This window comes from Danio rerio, chromosome 1 (genome assembly GCF_052040795.2).
Source record: "Danio rerio strain M-AB ecotype USA chromosome 1, GRCz13ab, whole genome shotgun sequence".
In the NCBI taxonomy this organism is placed as follows: domain Eukaryota; kingdom Metazoa; phylum Chordata; class Actinopteri; order Cypriniformes; family Danionidae; genus Danio; species Danio rerio.
The window spans coordinates 34,241,710-34,267,313 of NC_141021.1; the positions used below are offsets into that span (position 1 = coordinate 34,241,710).

At 35.0% G+C, this 25,604-nt stretch overlaps 1 protein-coding gene across 1 annotated transcript in view; it reads left to right on the forward strand.

Annotated features, from left to right (window-relative positions):
* Positions 1 to 25,604, forward strand: part of LOC147846886 (uncharacterized) — a 207,954-nt gene that overhangs the window by 74,216 nt on the left and 108,134 nt on the right. The gene's annotated exons all lie outside the window — the stretch shown is intronic.

A 25,604-nucleotide genomic window follows, 5' to 3' on the forward strand; every position in this document is an offset into this window, starting at 1 on the left:
ATTTTTGAGAAACGCAGTCTCAGCTTGCACATCCAGGTCTGCTTACCGATACTATTGGGTTCATGCTGACTTTAAGTTAGCTAACGTTTTTAGTAGTACAACTAGCAGTTAGCTAACTGCTAAATAACAAACAGTCTAAACACAAAGTAATGTAAATATAAAATAATATAAATGTTATTAATTTTGTGTTTAACATTATTTTTGGGTTTTCTTATTCCTTTTATTATATAAAGCATGATTCATAGAAAATGACCAAAAACATAACCTCAAGTTATACTGTAATAATGTATCAAGTGCTATTATTTGCTTTATATTCTATTCATAATCTATTTTATGTTATAAGTCTATAATACTAATAATAATGCAAAGAAGAAAATTATTATTATATTATTATAATGTATTATCATTATGTATGTATGTATGTATGTATGTATGTATGTATGTATGTAATATTATTAACATTATTACTATTATTATTTAAATTTAAGTATTTGTCTCCTAAATAGCCATAAGCTTAATTTTGATTGATTGTATTTAACTTTAGGGATAGTTAGGCCAAAAATTACAATATACCTACTATTTACTCATCCTCAAGTGGTTTAAAACCTTTATAAATGAATTTTTTCTGTTCATCAATAAAGCTTTTTAAAGAAGAAGAAAAATTAAAACCTTTAACCATTGATTTCCATAGTAGAAAAAAATCAGGTTTTCAGCATTTTTCAAAATGTTGTCTTAAGTGTTTAACAGAAGAAAGAAACCCATAAAGTTTTAAAGCCAATAAAGGCTGAATAATTGATGTCAGAATTTTCAGTTTTGGGTGAACTATCTCTTTAAGTCATATTAATTCTTATACTAATAGAGTGTTAACTTGCAATAGATAATTTGTGAAAAGCAATAAACCAGTGATTTCGGCTCGGTACATTGTTTACCAGATAACAGAAACAGAACAACAGTGCAGAGCGGTGGGTCCTCAGGACCAGCATTAAAAACCACTGCAATAAACTGTACACTAATGAATGTAAACTTATATTGTATACAAACATATTCTGTACTGTAATTCTCTATTATGTAACAGATGAAACATGTTATAAGCTGTTGTCACCGTTTCATGTCATGTGACTATGTATTTATACTCCGTGCATTTATAGAAGAGCACAGTCTGACATGTGCATGAATAAACAGCAGAGGGCGTCCAGGACACAAATATAAATGCAATTTAAATTAAAATCATTGTAATACAGGAGTTTTTTTTTTTATTTATGATTTACATTTTTTATAATAATTTATGCTTTTTTATTTCATTATCAGAACAAACCACTAGTTTTGTGACTTTGCTAATGAATCTAACTAGCCTAGTTAAAAAGCATTTAAATTGCGCTCAGTATAATCTCAATATATAGTATCTTGCAAAAAACAACTAGTAAAATATCAATAAGGGTTTTGTCTTAAACAGGATATATAATGGCTGTAATAACTAATCTGAGGAAAAACAAAACAAATTATTTGTTAATAAAAATTGAGTTTCTTTTTTTTGTGTTTTTTTTTTTATTTGGACTATATTCAAACTTAAAAAGTATAACCCTATGTAAGTATAACCCTGAGAACTGATTTTTTAAATTATTTTTTTAAGCTGTAAAAAGAAATTAATGACTTGAAAATACTTTAAAAAACGTAAAACTTAAAAAAAGAGTTAAAAAGAGTAAACCTGTTGCAACTTTTAACTGACAACTTCATTTATATAATTATGAACATAGTTATTTTACTTGATTATCTAAGCCAACAGGTTTACTAACTTTATTTTAAAACAGAAAGTTTTTTACATTGAATTCCAGCGTTATGGATGTGACATTTGCAGTAAAAATTCAAAGCGTAAATTCACAGAGAAAGTATATTTTGTATTGAAATGTCTATTTATATTTTCCAAAACAACTAACCAAAGAATTATAAGATCAGAAAGATACGTCTGTAAACATTTTTTAGATTTCAAATGAGGAAAATAAACATGCATTATGGATGTGACGTAAAAAGTTTTTGCGAGTTTACACTATAAAACATACTTTGTAGAAATTTTGTGAAATAAGCTGCACAACCCAAAATAATTGATGCTAATCAAAATTAGAAGAGTTGGCTCTCTATACAATAAACATGACTAATTGTATTTAATTTTACATTTTTGCATTTATGATGAATAGGGGGAAGAATTGTTTGCTCGTTTTTTTTTTTTTTTTTTTTTTTTTTTTTTTGGTTTTCCGGGTCTTTTGGTGTTGTTGAACTCACTGGTGCAATTATGATTGTGACAGATGTGAAATTGGCACTTGTGTGACTTTGGTAAATCAAAAATAATAGTTTGAGAACATCGACAGAGACATTTTAAGTATTTTTAGAGTACTGTCAAATACTTGTCTACACAAAAATGTAGGAACGGTTTTGCTATTTTGGTTAAAACTTTGGTTAAAGTTTTCTTTTTTTTATGGCATTAACATTTGCACAGAATTGCTCGCATAATAATCTTTAAATTGTTTCCATAAAATCCTACTTTAAAATAACTGTATATAACCTTTTATAATATCTGTATAAAACAAAACAAAAAAACAGTATTTAAGAATGTTGTACTTTTTGCTTTTTTATCTTTTAAACATAAACACACTTGGTCACCCTACGCTGTTGACATCACGTTGAGATTGTAGTAAAGTATCCAATCACATCAGCTGCTGGCCTTTGAGTGATGGAGCGGCAGATACAGAGAGTTTTAAGGATGATCATCTCAGTTCCAGTCATGCAAGCACACACGGCCACTGACAGATTGTGTCGAGTGTCCGTTGAGCTCTTTTCACACACACACACACACACACACACACACCATCTCCAAATCCCTTTGCCATCCACTGTCAGGAGCACCAGCACATACCAGTCAGGTGCTTTCAACACTCAAAAAACTTGCCATGGAATTCCAGTTCTGTCTTATCTCTGCTGTATGGCACTGCATGTTTTTCATACCTGTCTAAGCTTCCTGTGACTCCAGACATTTCATCCACAGGAAACCCTGGAGAGTCAAGTCAGATTTTTCATACAGATAGGTATTTTGAATGAAGAATAAAATGTTTAATAAAATGATGTGTTCTGTTAATGAGGATGTTGATTCCCTGATAATAAAATAAAATAATTAATGGTAATATACACACACACACACACACACAGATATATATATATATATATATATATATATATATATATATATATATATATATATATATATATATATATACACACACACATACACATACATATACAGTTATGTCCATAAATATTTGGACACTGACACAATTTAACATTTTTGGCTCTATACACCAACACAATCCTTTAACTGCAGATTGTCAGCTTTTATTTGAGGGCATTTACATCCAAATAAGGTGTAGCAAAAAAAAAACAGTTTGCATATGTGTCTCCCACTTGTTAAGGGTTCAAAAGTGATTGGAATAATAATAATCATAAATCACCAGATGCTGGTTTTATTCCTGGTGGTGCTCTGCCAGGCCTCTACACCAACTGTCTTCAGTTCCTGCTTGTTCTTAGGGCATTTTTTCTTCAGTTTTGTTTTCAGCAAGTGTAATGCATGCACAATCGGATTCAGGTGAGGTGATTGACTTGGCCATTGCATAACATTCCACTTCTTTCCATTCAAAAACTCTTTGGTTGCATTTGCAGTGTGCTTTGGGTCATTCCCCATCTGCACTGTGAAGCACTGTCTAATGAATTCTGAAGCATTTGGCTTAATATGAGCAGAAAATATTGCCTGAAACACTTCAGAGTTCATCCTGCGGCTTTTGTCAGCCGTCACATCATCAATAAATACAAAAGAAACCAGTTCCATTGACAGCCATACATGCCCACGCCATATCGATACCACCACCATGTTTCACTGATTAGGATCATGAGCTGTTCCTTTCCTTCTCCAAACTCTTCTCTTCCCATAACTCTGGTACAAGTTGATCTTGGTCTCATCTCTCCATAGGATGTTGTTCCAGTACTGTGAAGATGGCTTTTTTAGAACTCTAATCTGGCCTTCCTGTTTTTGGGGCTCACCAATGGTTTACATCTTGTGGCAAACCTTCTGTATTTACTCTGGTGTTGTCTTCTCTTGATTGTTGACTTTGACACAAATACACCTACCTCCTGCAGAGTGTTCTTGATCTGGCCAACTATTGTAAAGGGTGTTTTTTTCACCAGGGAAAGAATTCTTTGGTTGTCCACCACAGTTTTTTTTTTTTTTTTTTTTCGGGTCTTTTGGTGTTGCTGAACTCACTGGTGCATTCTTTTTTAAGAATGTTCCAATCTGTTGTTTTGGCCACGCCTAATGATTGTGCTATCTTTATGAAGAGTTGTGTGGTTTTTTTTTTGTCATGGAAGACAATTGTCCAATTACTTTTGGACCCTTAACAAAGGGAAAGCACATATGTAAACTGTTGTAATTTATGCAGCATTCACCTGATTTTGATGTAAATACCCTCAAATTAAAGCTGACAGTCTGCATTAAAGGCACATCTTGTTCGTTTAATTTCAAATCCATTGTGCGTACAAATTTTTAAATTGTGTCAATGTCCAAATATTCACTGTATATATACTAAAAATCTTTTGTCTTTTTTAATTTCTTTAAAAATGCGATAACTTTTCACAGTATTCATTTCAAACTAATTTCTTTATATTAGTTTGGTTGGAATGGATTTTTAATGTATCTTTAAATTTTTTGGGGTCCCCAACCACAGGCTGATACAAAGTCATACAAAAAGTCATACAAAAAACACTTTCTTTGTCTTATAATATGCATTTTTACCTAATTGTCTTAATGACTCCTACATTGCTCTATTCTATTCTTAACCATAACTCCAAGTAAATAACAATGATAGACAAAAGTTTTAACTATTTTGAATATTTTGAGTCATCCGAGGTTCTCTCTCAAACCATTGAAATGCAAATGAAAATGCAGAGTGCTGTGGAGGAGTTCTGGGTCTATTCTTTTCTTTTGTGTTTGTTTTATTAAATGTAAAAAAAAAAAAATCCAGTTCCTGCCTTTTTTCTGAATGAGTGCGTGTTTGAGCTATGCTTCTATAGTAACATTGCACATATTTCCTTTTTTTTTTTTTTTTTGTACATAAATTGGGATCATACAAATACAGAGAAACACTAAAGAAAAAAAAAAAACAACAACAATATAGTCATCTGGTAGGTGCGTGTGTGTGTGTGTGTGTGCGTGTGCATGTGTGTGTGTGTGTGTGTGTGTGTGTGTGTGTGTGTGTTTGCATGTAAAGGTAACTTGGTGGACAGGTCAGAGTACATACATAAGGAATAATAACAGTCAATAAATGAAGCCAGTATCAACGATATAAATAAAAACAGATAGAAAGAAACCAGTCAGTGGTAGGGAGTAACAACAATGCTTAGTAATGTATGGTAGTAATAATGACAGTAAAAAGAAAGAAAGGACAACAGTAATAATAACTGACAATAATAATAAATCACAAGTACTACACCAACTACTACTACAGAAAGTTACTAATATTACAACAACTACTGCTTCTACAGCCACAACCACGACTATTACTACTAAAATGTCTACTAATACTGATACCACTACAACAATGACTACTACTACTGATACTACTACAGTGTCTGCTACAGCTAATACAACGTCTACTACTACTACTGTAATCACTGCTACTACAACATTTACATCAACAACATCTACTACTGATACTACTACACCAACAATGACAACTATTGCAACGACACCTTTACTACTTCTGCTACCACTATACCAACGACATCAACTACTACAGGAACTACTACAACTACTACTTCAATAATCACAACAACAATCGGTACTACTACAATACTACTACTACTACAACTACAACAACAACTACAGCAACCTTAATAATGATAATGGTATAAATACTTATAATAATGATATTGAAAATATAACAGGACAAGTCAGAACAATAATAATAATAATGATAACAAAAGTAAAAGTAATACCATTAATGATAAAAGTGACGAGGTGAGGTTGGGAAATCAGGGAGAGGACAAGTAATAATAATAATAATAATAATAATAAAAACAATAATAATAAATAATAATAATAGTAGTAAGTAGAGGAGGAGAGAGAGGAAAAGGAAAAATTAAATAATAATAAAAAAACAGAAAAGGAAGGAAACAAAAAAGTCGAAAAATAAAGTGCAGCAAACAAAGCAATGAGAATAATAATAAAAAAACAAAATAAAATAAACCACTGTGATAATGATAATTATGAATTATACAAACCCACTATTAAAAAGATGTATGATGGATTATTAACGTGATAACTGTAATATGTTCATACTGGTAATAATAATAATAATAATAATGATAATAGTAAAAACAAAAACAGCGTTAACAATAACTTGATGAGGTGGTAGTTGTATGATCAGCATTGAGGTATAAAGTGTTTGTCAGTTGCTTTGTGATGCATTAAAAAAGTGTGACTTGTAGCATGAATCAGTCCAGTGGAATGCCCAGGCTGCCATGCCCATGCCACACTTTACCCTGTGAATGTAGTATATGTATGTATGTATGTATGTATATGTGTGTGTATATTTATATATATATATATATATATATATATATATATATATATATATATATATATAGATATATATATATATATATATATATATATATATATATATATATATATATATATATATATATATATATATATATATATATATCTATATATATATATATATATATATATATATATATATATATATATATATATATATATATATATATATATATATATATACATTATTCTAATCATAGATTATTTTTTAATCTGTTGATCTGTTGTTGCACTGTTCAGGGGAAGAACTGGTATAATATAATAATAATAATAATAATAATAATAATAATAATAATAATAATAATAATAATAATAATAATAAAGAAAAAATATGATAAATAATAATAATACTAATAATAAAATTAATAAATAACATGGAGAGAGACAGAAGAGGAGAACGAATAGAACAAAAAGGGAAGTAAAGAAGTATATAAAGACCGAATTATAATGTGGGAAAGTATTTATAACATTTATACTAAATAGTCTTTTTTTTAATTTGATTTAATATTTATATATATATATATATAAAATTTTTTTTTTTTTTTTAATTGCACGTATTTCCAGGGTAAACCCAAAAACAGATCAAAGAATTTCGACACAGTGGAACATGAAGCAGAACAGTCAGAACGTTGAAGTATAAAGGGGTGCAAAGTTATGTGGCATGGGGTATGGCGATCACCTGACACAGAAATATAAACCAGCCTTAAGATGGTAGGAGCCAAACAGTTGTAACCAGGTGGAAGAAGCCAAGACATGAATGTCCAACAACGTATTTTGGGGGTTGAAGGCAGGGCATGATGGATGGCTGGGCCTGGTAAAACTCCTATGGAGCATGGAGTAGCTGAATAGTCAGAGGTCGATATTTCGTTTAGCTTATATTCTTTTTTATTTTTGTTTTACAACATTTGAGGTTTGAATTGGAGTCCAGGTCTGGAGGACTGAAGATGACCAACAGGTTCCTTGCAGCAGGAAGAAGTTCATGAGAAGAGAGTTGAAGAGCTATATAAAGCCATGGGATGCATGGTTAAACTGATTTGGAAAGAAGTGGTGGAATTGGGAGGATGGGAAGGACCCTCAACGATGAAGGAGGCTTGGGATTGGCCAGTGAAGGAGACTTGGGACTGGGAAGAACCAGTGAAGACATTCAATAATCAAAGAGATCAGCTGCAACTCACCCTCGGTGGTGGGGTTGTGGGTATATGATCTTCCTTCAATTCCTCAGATGCCAGGAAAACTCACACTGATGAACAATGTTGCTGACACACTATTTTATACAGTGTATATCATGAGGATCAAGTTCTGGGGCAAGGGCAGGTCTCTGACGCATCCTCTGGTGTTGTTGTGTAGTCTCATACTTTGCTCCAGGTCTTGACTCTTACATCAATGTGGTTGGCTTTAACACTCATCACCCATAAAGACCTTAGCCCACTGGGCTTTGAAATGGAATGGGGCAGGTGACGTCCTTTTCACAGTGAATATGGTCAATGGGTTTGCCACAGATACAATGAATTTCTCTTTTCATTCATAGATCAAATGGTCCCTTAAAGTGAGTGATCAGAAAAGTTTGTCAGACACAATTAATGTGAGATCTTTTGTCCTATGTTGGATTTCCAACAAAGCGTCCACTGCTCCAGGTAGAGTTGTACAGTTGGTATAGGACTATGGAAAAGCAAATAACAAAAAAAAAAAAAAGAAAGACAAATGCTGCAGAAATGATGTGAAGAGTTCACAGCTTCATAGATCTCCTGATGAGTTATGAACTGAGAGTTTTCTGAGAGCTACAACTTGACAACATGACTGTTGCACCTCACATGTAACCAAAGAAAAATATCGGCTTTTCCAGTCATAAAATAAACAGTAATTATGCAGTTAGAATATTTATGTTTTTGAATATTCCTGAAACTGACATTTAGCAACTTCATACAAATTAATCTGAACAAAAAATGAAAGACATGCACCTAAAGAGTGGACACCAGGGATCATTTTGCCACTGTCACTATCACTATACCCTGCTCAAGGGCAAAATAGCGGAACATACAGTACATGTGACCAGTAAATGTTTGATTTTATTCTTTGCATTTGTAGTCACCCACATGACAATATTTGTGTGTGTGTGTGTGTGTGTGTGTGTGTGTGTGTGTGTGTGTGTGTGCGTGCGTGCGTGCGTGTGTGTGTGTGTGTGTTTGTGTGTGGGTTCAGGCATTCTTATGTGATTAACACATCGACGGTCTCAAACTGAGACTGCAGAGCGACTGTATGTGTCCAGATAATGGAGATGATGGATGCCTGAAGAGGGACACAAATGCCCCAGGAATGTACCAGTTTCATCTTCAAACGTGTCCAGAGCAACATTCTTAAAAGCATTCCAGACAATTGTGACTGACCCAGCACACACACACACACACACACACACACACACACACACACACACACACACACACACACACACACACACACACACACACACACACACAAAGATGTCATTAATTCATCATTCATTTTCTTTTCGGCTTAGCTCCTTTATTAGTCAGGGGTTACCACAGCGGAATGAACCGCTAACTTATCCAACATATGTTTTATGCTGTGGATGCCCTTCCGTATGCATTTCATTACTGGGAAACACCCATACAATGCGATTCACACATGTACACTAGGGACAATATAGCTTAACCAATTTACCTATACCGCAGGCCTTTGGACTGTGGGGGAACCGGAGCACCCAGAGGAAACCCACGCAAACATGGGGAGAACATGCAAACTCCACACAGAAATGCCAACTGACCCAGCCAAGGCTCAAGACAGCAACCTTCTTGCTGTGAGGCAACAGCACTACCTACATGCCATTGGTGAGCATCTTTCAGGCTAGTTTGTTTGGTGTGCTCCACACATCGCCTCTCCTTGGGCTCACATTCAAGTGAGCTTGCTTGATTCGACGTGTAGAATTTATGCTAGTGTTGGTGAAAGAGAGCGCTCTGATTAGCTGTTTATTTACATCAGAGCACAAAAAAATCAAAAAGAATAAACTAAGAAAAACAAAGTCTTTAGGCAACAGAAAGAAGCTGACTATCAACTCGTTCCGTTTCTTAATTATTTCCAAACAAATTTGGATTATCATATATAAAGTAATGAGTGAATCCCTGTGATGTGAGCAAGAAGTATTGTGAAAACACTGGTTTGTTTATGGTTTGTATGTGTGCAGCACAAGTTCCAGAGTCCCTAATGAAAATACAGACTCCTGCCACCTGCTGGTATGGTGTGGAACATGGAATGTAAAAATGTAAATATACGTTTTGTCATGCAGGCACAAAATGTATTATCTTGTTTCATTTAGCTATCATCTGTTTGGTCTGTTTATGCACAGCTTTTTGTTTTGAGAGGACCAGACGCAGCCGATACAAGTCTACAACACTGTTGGTTTTCTTTGTCATTAGTTCTTTGGCATCGACTTGGTATGTCCCAGGCTTAAAGATGCCCTATGCATTGGTTCAATAAGTTAAATTGTTCTCTGATATCTACATAGTCGTTATATGGCTTACGTATGTAAGAAAATGGTTTTATATAGGCTCTTTTAATTCTCCATTGAATACCCCTGCAATCAGAATGTCTATTGACCAATTACACTGCATGATGACTTTCTGTGGTCATTAAAAATCCCAAGATGTCCAAAAAGAGTTGGGCTTTAACATCGTCATCCTGGGCAAATTTGCCTACTGACCCCTGTCCATCATAGCCTCCTAACCATCCCCACAATATGGTTGCCGTCACATCATCCAGGTGGAGGCTGCACACTGGTGGTGGAGGAGGAGATTCCCCCTAATGTGTTTTGAGTAAGTCCAGAAGTGAGTGCTTTGAGTGTCCAGAAAAGCGCTATTTAATGGAAGGAATTATTATTATTATTAATTTGTCAAACAATATACAGCTCCCTTTTTTAAAAATAAAAGTCCTACATACATGGCAAGTTAAATATAAACTTTAAAATAACTAAGGGTGGAAAATGATTGTTGTCTCACAAGGAAATGTTTTGGCCTATCAAATGTAGCCAGAGGCATGCATATTAATTACCCCAGAGCTACATATCAGCCTATGTTCTCCTAATGTTGTGGCTGCTCCTCATGTTCGTAAGAATCACCTGAAGTACATGCAAATGATTCGGGCATGAGTCACATAACAGTCTGCTTTGTATTCTGATTGGCCTTTTTTCCACAGGTTTTTACACTTGCGGAATTTAAACAAGAATGAGGAAACAATTGTGTCTGAGGCTTTGAGGCCATTTCCATAAACTGATCTTTTATTATTTGACTATTATTTGATTAGGTATACCCAGACTTTCTTTGTAGAGCACCTTTAAATGACAATGCTGTGACAAATATATTGACCTGGCTGCAGTGTCACATAAGCAAAGTGTTGAAGAAATGTAAATATGCAAAACTTAGTCAAAGTTACCAGTGAGCATTTACCGCTAAATGTACAATTTGGCTTACTTATTTAAATAGTGCAAGGGGGTCAAAACAAGACAAAAAATAGACTATTACTTTAATAAGCGGACCTTGGAATTTTGAATTTTATTGTGAAAAACGTTGCAGGCAGGAAGATTACAGGAAACTATTGTAAATGAGGATACATATTTTGCACATTAATGTTGGGTATTCATTCATTTTCATTCAACTTAATCCCTTTATTATTCTGGGGTCACCACAGATGCGCATCCAGCTGCAACCCAGTACTGGGAAACATCCATATAAGAAATTAATAAGAAAAAAAGAACAAAATAAAACTGTCAGCAGGTGGCTTCAAAAATCTAGTTCAGGGAACATGTGCATACATTACAATAAGGTGAAATATGATAAACACCATTGCCTCTTCTGATTTTGTTTTAAAAATATGACTTAACAACATAACTTTTTGATTATCTATAATAACACTTTATGACCCAATTAAAGACAAACAACTTCCTTTGTGTGTGGCATGTTCAATCCAAATGTAAAATGAAAAAATGTGTGTGTGCACACATCCAAAGCAAAAAAAAACTTAGGCAGGTGCTTGATCAAATCAAACAAAATGAAAATATAAGTAAACAATATCAGCACACTGCTGCTTATACTCACAAAAGACTATTTTTGTGAGACAACGTTAAGACTGAATGAGAAAAATGAGATCGAACTGCTATTCCTTATAATAAGTTTAGGTATAACATATTTGTATAACTTATCTAATTTGGCATCAAACAAGTAAAAATACCTAGAAGGGGTGGTGATATTGATAAAATTTTACGACAGATGGAAGCTTTTATATTCATAAATGAAATATTTGTCAGCAAAAGGTTTACATTTGAAACCTTTTTTGTAAAATAAATAAATAAAATGGGTATATTTATGTGTATATTTAAGTTATCTTGTGTATTTTGGCCACTTAATTACTTGATTGGTTAATTAGGGCTATTATTGATGTGGGATGTGTTTGAAGATATGTCTAACGTTCTCTTGTGAGATGACAAATACCATGTTCTGTAGGTAAAATCTTTAAAAAAGCATAAGTATTGGTGTGTCGATTTTGTCAACTAATATTTTCAATTCAAATCTACACTCATGAACTAAAGAGGAGACAATTCATTCAAAATTTTCCACAACCAGCAAAGCTAATTATTAGTATTATAATTGTTTCATTTGTACACATCTGCAAAAATTGACTTTCAGACTGCATTAGTCAGCTTTGAAGAAGAATAATGGTACACTCTACAGGTGTGGTCTGACTGATGGACTGAGATGAAGATTTTAAAGGATGAAGTAAAGATGGGGTCAGAGGAACATGGTTCTGTGAGGTTTGTGTTCCTCTAACAGTCTTGTGGTTGTTCCCCACCCAGATGGGGGTCACGACGCAGGCATTTAACCCCACACACACTCATGTACAGCTTCACCTCTGTGACAGACGGATGATTAGTTCTGCAGGCTGGCTGTGGGAGAGAGGAGTCCTGTTTCCATGATGCAATAGCTGACTTTTACAGTGACTTTTACAGTTGCAGGGAGACTGATGCACCATGGGATATCTGGAAGTTTGGGAATGCCAGCAAATTAATGTCGAAACAAATAGAAACCAAAACCACCAGGTAAGATTAAGTGTGTCATATCTGTGTGTGTCTCATCATAAAAATGTCTCTCTTAAACAAGATTGATGGGTAAAAAAAATGCTTTCTGCATCCAAAGAAGTAGATATATATAAACCTATAAATGAGGCATGACATTCCAAGTATTACTAATGCTAGGCATTAAATAAAATACATATGTAAAAGCTTGTGTTAACTCTATCGAGCTGACACTGTACTCCAGTAAGATAAGGTTAATCCTGAAGCAGTAAAATTAGTAATCATTATTATCACAAATACAAGCAGTAGTAATGATGATAATAACTGTTGAACTGTTTGCTGCATTTGCGCAAACTCTGTCACACTGATAGAGGGCAGTCTAAACTTCAATCACAACAAATTTAGACTCTCTAACTTATTTCAATTCAAACACATAAAATGTCATTATTTTCGATCCTGACAATTTTTCAGAAATCATTCATAAGATCTCTTTACATGCGGGGGAACATGCCGAGTCGAATGATGTCTGATTTTCCCAGGTCAGCCATTTTGACCATCAACCATTTTGAATTATGTAAAAAATTGCTATATTTTACGTATGCATTGGTGAATTGTTATGAAAGTCAGTATGCATTTTCGAGACTGTGCCCTGAAGGTGCTCAAAAAGTTTTGTCGTGCCTCCTTTTAATGTTATAAAGTAACTTTATAACAATATTTCTAACAACGCTAATAACTTTTGACTAATTTTGCCTATTGTTATGAAACTTATCTTGATACATTCCTTGGGTTGTCCTGGGAATATCAATACAAATTATGCCTAAATTAACTCAACTTCCTGTCCACCACCATATGCACAAACTTAATGTAATACTGCCAGATGACATTACAGGCTAAATCCCTGCAATGGCTTGAAGTACTGTGACGTAGACCTGACATTGACCAAACTATGTCAGTTTGCGCCACCTTCTGGGTAAAATTGACAAACAATTAAATTCTATCAATAGAAATCATATAAAATTTATCAAATGACTTTTGAATAGTTTTGTCTCATGTCATGAGACTGGTCTTGTAGATTCCTTGGATCATACAGAGAACATTGATATAATTTATTGACTTCCTGTCCATCATCTTGAACTAGTTTGAAAATCTGTTGTTTTTAACTCTCCACAGATTGTTAGCCCAATTTCTACCAAATTTATCTCAGAGCATGCTGCCTAAAAGTTATAGAATTTTCCAGTTGCTCTGTAGCTTGTTGTCTTGCTTGGTTATGATGTGGCCGCTGGGATGCTTGGGCCCGATAATTGCTGCTTGCAGCTATAGTTATTATTATTATTAATTAGTAGTAGTGGGCAGCACGGTGGCGCAGTGGGTAGCACAATCACCTCACAGCAAGAAATTTGTTTGTTTGAGCCTCGGCTGGGTAAGTTGGCATTTCTGTGTGGAGTTTGCATGTTGTCCCTGTGTTTGTGTGGTTTTCTTCGGGTGCTATGATTGTTGATTGTTAGTTTATGTCAACTCACAGTGCATTATCTAATGTTATCAAGCATGAATTTTAATTTTAATAATGCATTATTAATTGTTGAACTTAATAAATGCTGCACAAGTATTGCTCACTATAAGATCATGTTAGTAAATACATGAAATAACATTAACTAATGAAACCTTATTGTGAACTGTGACCATTTATTTTCATGATTTTTCAACTTTCAGAATATAGAAACAGAATAAATGCACAGTAATTTCCAAATGCATTGCTACATTACTTTGATGTACTTATTTAATGTGTTATATGTAGCATTATAGATAAATATATGTTTAAAATTGATTTACCTTAAATACAGCTTTTAAGTTTTAATGTTTACAGTGATTGACTGTGATTGCTGATGATAATAATAATAATAATGGTGCATTATAATTCTTATTATGAAAATAAATAATAATGATAATTTCATAACTTTTAACTCTTGGAAAGTAGAAACAGTAAAATTATGTAACAATTGTTACATATTGCAATTCATTATCTCAATTGGAAACAGGTCAGGACTGTAGACAGGCCAGTTAAATACCTGTATTCTTTTCCTCCACAGCCAGGAATTTGTAATGTGTGCAGAATGTGGTTTTTCATTGTCTTGTTGAAATATGCATGGGTGTCCCTGGCAAACAAGACGGCATATTGTGCTCCAAAATCTCTATGTACTTCAACATCAATGGTGCCATCACAGAAGTGCAAGTTACCTTTGCCAAGGTTACTGACAAAACCCAATACTATGACAGACTCTGGGTTTTAGACTTGTTGCTTATAACAGTCTGAATGATCCTTTTCTTCTTTGATCCGGAGCACACAGCGTCCATTTCTTCCAAAATTTACCTCAAATACTGATTCATCTGACCACAGTACACATTTCCACTGTGTGATGGTCCATCCCAGATGCCTCTGAGCCCAGAGAACCAGACTGTGCTTCCGGACTGTTAACATAGGGCCTCCTTTTAGCATGGTACAGTTTTAACTGGTATTGTTGAGGTAACTGTGTATTGTGGTATTTGACAAAAGTTTGCCAAATTAGTCCTAAGCCCATGTGGTGATATTGCTTATAGATGTATGATGATTCATGATGCAGTGCCGCCTGAGGGATTGGAGTATTTTAGCTTAGGCTGGTCTGAATCACAGGAAAATATGTATAATTACAAATGATATATATATATATATACATATATATATATATATATCATATATATATATATATATATATATATATATATATATATATTTAACTTGCTTGCTTAATTAAATACCTCATTTACATAGAAGTTTGATTATTTACTTGAGAAATTTACTAGATCCCATTTTGAAAAGCCTTATTTTAAAGTATTGCTGGATGGATCTAAGGACAGTATAAGGTTCAGTCAGTGAGGGTGAGGTTAAGGCTGTTGCAGACTAAACCTCAGCATGGTAAAATAATTAGGCTGTGCTTTGATGGGGACTAAACAAACATTACCGCTCTCAACACTGCCTTTCCCCCCTCTCCTCCTCTCCGTGATGAGTTCCCTCTGAAACACTGGCCAGCCGACTCCCTTTCTGCTTTCTCACTTTGTTTTGTATGCGAGTACACACACACACGCACTTTCTCCATCTTTTGCTCTTTTTCTCTTTAGAGTCTCTGGAGATGTGTTGGAGAAGCAGATGAGTCAGAATGCATATTTTGCAGCTTCTCTGATCTGTGTTTCAGATTTGGAATTGGCATCTGAGATATATAGTCTGCACCGGATTGCCAGCAGAATAAAATCTTGACATTTTAAAATCAGCAGGGGGGTTATAAACCTTTATCATTTCAGATCCCTCCAAAATTGAGCAGAGCGAACCCAATACAAGTGATCTAACGAGGTCGTCAAATCCTTGTGAAAACAAAAATGTGCTGCAGTGTTTTTGGTGTCTTTGAATTTGATTTAATATTCAACTATCACAGAGTGTTTCTGGTCTACTGGAACACAAGCCTTTAGAGATCAGTTGAGCTCTGATTCAAGTTTCCTATCAATCAACATATGTCTCTCAGCAGTAGGAGTATTCTGACTAAAAGAGGTATTTTAAAGTCCAAGTATTAAGGTCAAAAGTGAGCCATTTCATCTTTCCGTCTCTTTCTCTCTTCTTTTTTTTTTTTAGGATGAAAGATGATATAGCAGGTAGTGACAGGGTAGCAGTGACCCTCTCCAGAGCGAATTCCGTTGAGGGAGGGAAAACTCCCAGTGAGGAGTTCAGCCTTTATTCTTCTCCTCACTTTGGACAGGACTTTGTACATTTATATTCAGATCATTTACGTACTGTACATATACCACATACATACACGCACACATACATACAAAACCGTAACTTTTTGAATTTCTTTATTATTATAGCCAAATGCATTTGATAACTTTTCAAAATTTCCTACAAACATTTTAAATGGTTAATTATTTTCAGTCATTTAAATTAGGCAGGCTAAACTTAAAGTAAACAGTGATTACAGTCAGACTAATATACATTTTTTTTTACTCACCATCAGGTTGTTCCAAACCTTTATGATTTTTCTTTTTCTGTTGAATGCAAATGAAAATGTCTTTTTTTTTTTTTTTTTTTTTAATTAGAAACTAGTAAACATTGACTCCTTTAAGATTCCATTCTATTAGTCCAATGATGGAATCCAGTGAATGGTCAAAGGTTACGCCTTTTCTAGAGCTTCTGAAAAGAATTTGGTTATTTATTAAAATTTATTCAGGTAACACTTTAGTTTGAGGGTCCATTTGAGTATTAGTAGACTGTCTGCTTAATATCTGTTGATACTGCTCCTTCAACAGACATTTAACTGACTATAAAAAACTTTGCAAGTACATGTCAACTCACACTAACCCTAACCCCAACCTGACAGTCTACTTATATTCTAAAGAGAATTATTTTGCATGTAGATGTAATGTAACTTAAATTCAACAAACAGACCATCAAAATGAAGTGTGACCTTTTCTTTTCAATTGTTTCCAGCTCCGAGTTCAACCTGACTCCAATTTTGATTATTCCAATTTTATGTTTTTAGATGACCACACTATTAGTTGTTCTATAATTTAGATTGTGATATTTTCTTGGATCCAATAATTAAAGTGACTAAATGCCACTTAGAGTTCCATGCCCTGAGATTGCGTTTCTCCTCACAAACACTGTTTTGAACACTATGAAGCTCGTCAGAGGATATAAGGTTAACTAATAATCAAGAAGTCTGGTTGGCTTCTGTTCACTCATCCAAAGAAGTAAGTTAATTTAGTCATTTCCATACAACTTGCTAATATCAGGGATTAAATGATTAAAAGATCTTCATGCTGCCATGCCACACTGATCCATACAATCAAATGTGCCTTAAAAATCGATAAAATCATGTCACAACATAATGGTAGTGCAGACTGCACTTAATCTACTGGATACAATGAATCTGGGAGACTTCAGAAGTAATAAAAAAAGGTTAACATTTATTTTCCAGATAAAAGTGCATCATAACAATCACAGAATCAAATAATAAAAGCCAATTCAGAGGTAAATGCACAACATCAGTTACTCAAAGATAAATCTAAGAGTATAGATGGAAATCCAAATTACATACTGTAGTGTTGAGCTGGAGAGCTCTTCACTACAGGCCGGTCTGGATACAGACTTGCAACCCAGAGACACTTTGTTGTTTTCTGTAAATACTCTAAAGCAATGAACAATGGTTATTTTGTTCAAATTAACCAGTGACTTAAAGATTTTATCTGTTGGGATTTAAACGTTGGGTGCGTGGGTTGCAAAAGTGATCAGATAATAGTGACTTGTTACCAATCACACCTGAGTATGTATTAATACCAGAGGGGAAGTAATGTCTATCCTGGGCCTTTTTTTCCTTCATATTTCAGAGTTTTAATTGTTTTATTACAGGACATGTTTAACTACTTAAATCCATACCTACACTTCTGAAGTAGGACAAACAAAAGTATGGAAGATAAGGTTACAGATTTGCAAAACAGCTTATTTTATGTTCTACAGAAAAAAATTAAACAAGTGAAGGTTGAGCAAATGACGACAGGATTTTAAATTTTGGGAGAACTGTCCATTTAAATCACTTGAATTGAAACGGTTTTATTTATTTTTAGAGCACAGTAACCATAAAATCAAACTTCCTTAAACCATATCTTTGCATAGCTTCATCTTATAAACACCAAATGTAAGCAACAAGGTATGACCAAGTGTTGTACTGAATAAATTATGATGTGCAATCTGACCCGAAGCAACACTCGATGATTACAAACTGATGAGATTGATCAGGGTTGCAACTGAAATCTGCAGGAAGGTAAAGCTCCAGGAGCAGAGTTGTTGACTCCAAAATGGTGAACAATGCAACTAGAACCCAGCAGGGGACTCTAATACTAATTTACACCAATATGAAATAATTTAGCTAAAAAACCGACAAATGTAATATATATTAGTGTTTCAACATTTTATAGATATTTTCAGTTTTATGGGTTTGTAAAAGTTAAGAATAGTTAATATTAAATTAACTAGTTAATAGTCTCTTGTTGGCCTGTTTAGCATAGCACCATAGAAAAAACAATAGGCTATAACTTTTAAAATAATGCATATTATGCAGACACTTAATATTTAATGATATTAGAGGATAAGGTAAGTGCATTTTATTTTTTTGTCTCAATTAAATATTTGTAATATGAATTGGTGCCTACAGCCTTGTGGGAAGTGCATCAACACAGCATACAGAGGTTATGGTGATCTGAGTTATATTCCTGTTTAAGGCTCTTTTTTTTATCGACCCTTCTGCTCTCTCTGCTTTCCATTCTCTAATCTCAAAATTGCAATATGTTTTGCCTATGTAGGTTTTGCCTGTTGCAATGTCTTAGATGGTTTTGACCACCAGGTGTCCCTAACACGTGGTGTTTGAAAGCGTCGAAACAATGAATCTTTTTTCGAAGCAATTGGTTCAATTTTTTTTTAGAAGACTTGAAAAGCTTAGTTTAGTGTAGTCCCATCACTACCTTTAGAATGATTTGCTCATCACTCAATATTAGGTGGGGTTTAGGGGCAAACCTCCTTTTAAAAATCATACAACCCCAAAATCTTTACTTCGACTTGTGTTTCATTCCAAACAATACAACAAACATTTTATATGTTCCTTTATGATTTTTATTGTTTCTTTGTTTTTGTTTTGTTTTTTCAAAATAAACAAAATATTTTTTTTTGTTTTTGCAACACATTTTAAAAAGTTGGAACAGTAAAGCATTTACCAATGTAATGTTGCCAATCTTTTTTACAACACTCAAAAATGTTTGGGGACTGAAGACAACAAGTGATGAAGTTTTTCAGGGGTCTTCATAGTTGCAATTTGCGCTTTAAAATGCACCACACATTCTCTGTTAGAGACAGATCGGGACTCCAAGCAGGCCAGTCAAGTACCTGTATCCTCGCAGCCAGGAGTTTATAATGTGTGCAGAATGTGGTTTTGCATTGTCTTGTTGAAATATACATGAGCATCCCTGGAAAAATAGGGATGAGTATTATTAAGTAATTAAGTAATACTGAAAAGGGGAATATGATACTTCTGCTGGAATAATATCTTTTTAGGTTAACAACACAAAATCACTGTCAAATGTGTAGCATGAGGGCTAGTTATGCACTCCCATGAGGTAAAGCAGAGTGTCAGGGTTCTGTCATTAACCACACTGCAAGAAAAATAGTTTTCCTTACTTACAGTTTTCCATAAACAAAATAATCTGCAAATGTTGTACAAGTAAAATAATCTTATTTCAAAAGGAAACTATTGTAATTTTTTTCAACCTTATTGGTAGATTATTAAACATGTTTTAAGAAAACACTTCTGAAATCAAAGAAACATGATTTGACAATTTTTTTTTTTATTTTATTATTTTTTTTTTTACATGTCATGTTTCTTGATTTCGGTTTAAAGACTTTCAGTATAGGCGAGTTAAACTAACTACATTGACAGTAGTGTGTTAGTGTAGGTATGAACAAGAGAATGTGTGGTTGTTTCCCAGCACAGTGATGGGTTGCAGTTGGAAGGGCTTCTGCTGCATAAAACAAACTGTTTGCCAGAGTAGTTGCAGTATGCCAGTGTAGTATGCCAGAGTAGTAGTCTGCTGTGGCCACCCCTAATAATTGAGGGACTAATCTAAAGGAAAATAAATAAATGTTTATTGATTTAATAATTTTTGGCTCTTTAGACTAGCGATGAAACAAATACTGAGAAGCTTTTTTGTAGTGCATGAATAAACTAGACAGAACTAGACAGTAACCCCATAACCCTGTTAATCCCCATAACTGTAAATATAAATATGCCTTTCCAGGTTTAAAGAAAATGGGATTTCCACCACTTTACCCAACCTGAAAAAAACTCTTTCTGGAGGGGTTTTCAAAGCAGTTCGAAGTTTGGAAACATAATCACACTAGCGGGTCTGATCGATGATGCACCTGGGACAAAAATGTTTAGGATTTAAAAAATCATTTCTATCTCATCTTTCAGAGGCCTTAAGCTGTTTTAGGAGCACACACACACACACACACACAGAACGAGAGAAAGAGAGAGTATGAAAAAAGTTGTGAGATGGGAGGAGATGTAGAGTTAAAAGTCAAAGGCGGAGGACAAGTGAAATAAGACAGAGAGGGAGAGAAAAGGGGGGATGTGAAGAGAGAAACGGAGAGGAGAGAGTTGGAGAAAGAGCGGGAAAGAGGCAGAAAAGGAGAGTCCCTGAGGTCCATTGAATTTCCTCTCTTTCTTCTCGTCCCTTTTTCAAGCCTCTTTCCCTCCCAGGTCTACACAGCTGTTTGGACACCAGGGGCCACTTTTCTGCACCCAGATGAAAAAGAGAAAGACTCAAAGCAAACTTGCAGGTAGGCCTGCAAAAGCAATCGCTCTTTCCAGCCCAGAACAGAAAAACAGAAGAAAGGGGGAGCACAAGGCACAGAAGTGTGTGTTTGCTTTAGTGTGTGAGTGTGCTAGGTGCGTGCATAAGAGAGACCACATGCACGCCCAATACCAGGAATGATATCTGCTTTTATTGACTTTGTTAAGCCATTCTCAATGCTACTTCCTATGTGTTTACAAGACAGTAAATCAGGTCTCATTCAGAGGAATGGGGCACGCACGTGCAGGGAAAAACCCCTTGGCGGAGAGGAGAGTAAAATTTGAGACCAGGAGCATCTTCAACCTTGGCCTTATTAAAAAAATGTTGGCAACAGCTTTCCATGAAATGTTTATTGAACTTAATCATAAACTAACAGATATATTTATGTAAAGGTGCAAAAAAGTCTATTATAATGTATAATATTTTAAACCGTATTATAATCAAAAACTTGATTGCCAATTTGCAAAGCAAGACCATCATCCCTCCAAAGTTTACAGTTGTCCTGAATAAACTCTAATGCAATTCGACAAAAATGTATGATTTTTGAAAGGAGGTGTAAGAACAAACCCAAAGCAAACCTTACTAAAATGTGCAAATGCATATGAATTAGCCACTAAATTAAAAAGTTGCAAATTGGAGGTATCAATAGCATTGGTGGTGGTACTGATGAACCTTTGGTTAGTTTAAACATAAAAAACATTATTTCCATGATGCCGTACAGAGAATTCCACCAATCACAGCGATCACAGCACACAAAATGGGCGCCGCCCAGTCCCCAAAAGTATGAAAACTACATAATCAAGTTAGCCTCTATCAAAAATATAAAGATACTAGTGATGGGTCGTTCATAAACGATTCGTTCATTTTGAATGAATCTTCAATATGACTCGGGAACTACGAGTCCTCTCAGGGAGTGATTCGTTCATCCGCGAGTGCGCACATTTGTGCAGGTAGTATCGTTAATTTCAAGTCTTCATCATATTGGTAGAAGCCAATCATATGCGTTTAGAGCCGGAAAAAGAATTGATCCACTCACCTCTCGAGTCCTCTATCGGGTCTGAGTCATTCATTCCTCACGGGCCAGTCATACGTGTTTAGAGCTGGAAAAAGAATTGATCCACTCACCTCTCGAGTCCTCTATTGAGTCTGAGTCATTCGTTCCTCACGGGCCAATCATACGCATTTAGAGCCGGAAAAAGAATTGATCCGTTCACCTCTAGAGTCCTCTATCGGGTCTGAGTCACTCGTTCATCACGGGCCAATCATACGCGTTTAGAGCCGGAAAAAGAATTGAACCGTTCATCTCTCGAGTCCTCGGGTTTGAGTCATTCTGTCACGTGATGAACGAATGATCATGACTCCTATTAGCTTAGACTGTGCATTGATTAAGATTATATGTGACTATCAGTGTAACGTGAATGAACCATTTTTGAAGACATGAAGAGGTGAGCTGAGCAAAGAGACAACATTACCTTCAAAGACAAAATAGCAGGTAAACATTGAATGATTTTTTTCTCCTTCTTATAGTATTCTATTTATGACTTATTTGTCGTGTGATCAACCTTTTGGGCTAGTTGTAGATGTGTTTGGAAGCAATTTGTAACATTTTAATAATATTTTGGCAAATTGAACCAAATGAACGAAATGACTCGAAAAAAGATTTGTTCATCTTGATGAACGAGACTCAAAGATCCGAGTCAGTAAAATGATCCGAACTTCCCATCACTAAAAGATACAGCTATCGACTTTAAATAAAAAGTTCAGATTCCCTGTTGTTTTCATTCAGCTTGTCTGTCATGGGTGGAGAAAAGAAGAGAGGACTCAAATGAAGTAAATTATGGGTTTTAATAATTATAATTTAATAAAAAAATAAGCAACAGAAAAAGGCAATAATCTATGACAACCGGGCACAAAACAGCAGACAAGTGGAGACTATAAACAGAAACAACTAGCAAACAAACATTTAATGTAATGTAATGTAATGTAATCTGTATTTATATAGCGCATTTATTGTGTATGGCCATACACCCAAAGCGCTTTATAATCATGAGGGGGGGTCTCTCCACACCACCATCAGTGTGCAGCATCCACTTGGATGATGTGACAGCAACCACAGGACAACGGCACCAGTGTGCTCACCACACACGAGCTAGGAGTGGAGAGATAGAGATAGAGCCAATTCAGTAGGTAGGGATGATTGGGAGGCCATGATTGTAAGGGCCGATTGAGAGACTTTGGCCAGGACACCGGGGTTACACCCCTGCTCTTTACGAGAAGTGTCATAGGATTTTTAATGACCAAAGAGAGTCAGGACCTCGGTTTAACGTCTCATCCAAAAGACGGTGCCCACTGACAGTATAGTGTCCCCTTCACTTTTACTGGGGCATAAAGACTTACACAGACCGCTGGTTGAGCGCCCCCAGCTGGCCTCTCTAACACTACTTCCAACAGCAACCTAGTTTTCCCATGTGGTCTCCCAGGTGAACTGAATAAACTAATAATGGGTTAACAAGAAGAGTGGGATAGTAGACATGAGAGCACATGACACAAAGAAACAACACAAGCCATGTGCTCACATAAAACGAGACTAGAACATGCAGCCAATAAGAAAACTTATTAACCATGTGTTCACATGAACATGACACTAATGAGCCACGTGCTAAACACAACCCTAATAGAAGACTGAAGGCAAGACACATGTACACAATAAATAAAAACACTCACTGTGCACTCACACATGCAGCGTGCATGTTTCATCCCAGCGCCAACCAAAACCGAAACCAACTAGACTGTGATACTGAGAATGAAACTCAACACTGCAGACAGAACAAACACTAAGACAAGACCACACATCCCAACCATGCCCAGACCTCGCGCGCATCGAGCGGAATTGACAAGAATTGAATTAGAGTGCTTGACCCGAAAAACTGCCACCAAAACAAGTACTACCAAAGACCAAAGTGGCAGAATCCTGACACTAGCCCCTTTGCTGAAGAGGCCTTTCTCTTCAGCCCCCACTTCTGATTGCAGGTCAACCCTTCGGGATTGGGCATGGACTGGGAGGTGATGCTGGTGTAGTGAGAGGGGTCCATACCCCCTTCAGGATCATCCTCTCCTTCCTGAGGCAGGCATACTCAACCTGTATTAAAGAGTAATGTACCCAAAATAAAGTTAAGCAACCCCCAATCTCTTTGAAACTTCTCTCAAAACAAAACAAAAAAATGTCTTAGCTGTTTAATGATGGTCTTTTCCTTAAGTTAGGCATAAAAAACAAACAAACAAAAACTGGTCACTGATTCAGAATAAAAAAAACATTGAGTGCATTGAAATATGTTGATCTACTTTTTCATTGATTAAACGACTTGCAGACAATTGAGGAATGAAACTTCATAATGATGGTATCCAAAATGGCAAGACTTATTCAGACAGCATACCAATACATTTTCCAAACATTCAGTTTTCTGGACAATAAGGAAGTCCTTTGGCTGAGCTTAAAATGCAAGGTTTCCCAACTAGGACTTCACAATACAAACAGTTTTAATAGCTCCAAGGAACCATGCGATCTCTCTACCACAACTGAATCTCTTCTTTGTTCACCCACTCACCTATTATACATTCCAGGTATCTGACCAGTGCCCTCTAGAGCCCTGTAGTTCCATTAGAACAGCATTTTTATTTTATTTTCATCATTCCATGGATAACAAAAAAAGAAAGAAAAAAAAACAAGTGACAGACATTTCATCCTGTTACAATATAAATGCATGTGTGTTTAATAATATACTATAAATAAATAATAATACATTTTAAACCAAAAATAAGTAGCCATTTATTCACATTATGATGAATAATTATTCCTGAAGCCATTCGTTTTTTTTGTTTTTTTTTTTAAAAAAGACCTTGCACTTAAAATGTTGCACATATTGGAATTTTACTTTACTTGAAATCTTAAGTTTATGCATTTTCATGGTACTTAAGATAAATTAACTCAAAATTTTTAAGTGATAGGACCAAAATGCAAATGTTCTATTCAACTTTACTTAAATGTTTAAGTAAGCCAACATAAGGGTTTACAGTGTACAGCATGGTTCCATAATGTTGTTATAATAATGTAATTACATTATTGCAATGTTTATTGTGAACATTCTATATATCTGTCACGATCACCAGCGATCTAATCCTTGCAGTTCGCTGGAGAACTACAGATCTGTCACTGAACTGGACTACAAATAACATCATGCACCTCATGCACACCAGTTCCTCATTCCCTTCGATCACACACCCACAGCTGTTAACTAATTGTGTACTAATTAGCTGGACCTTAAATTCACCCCTCACACACATTCTGCAATGTCTTGTTCTTCATTGAACTTACAAAGTTATTTCTCTTGTTTAGTCTTCCTTCCTTCTTCATCAAGAAACTTTTCCTGACCGCCTTTTATATCA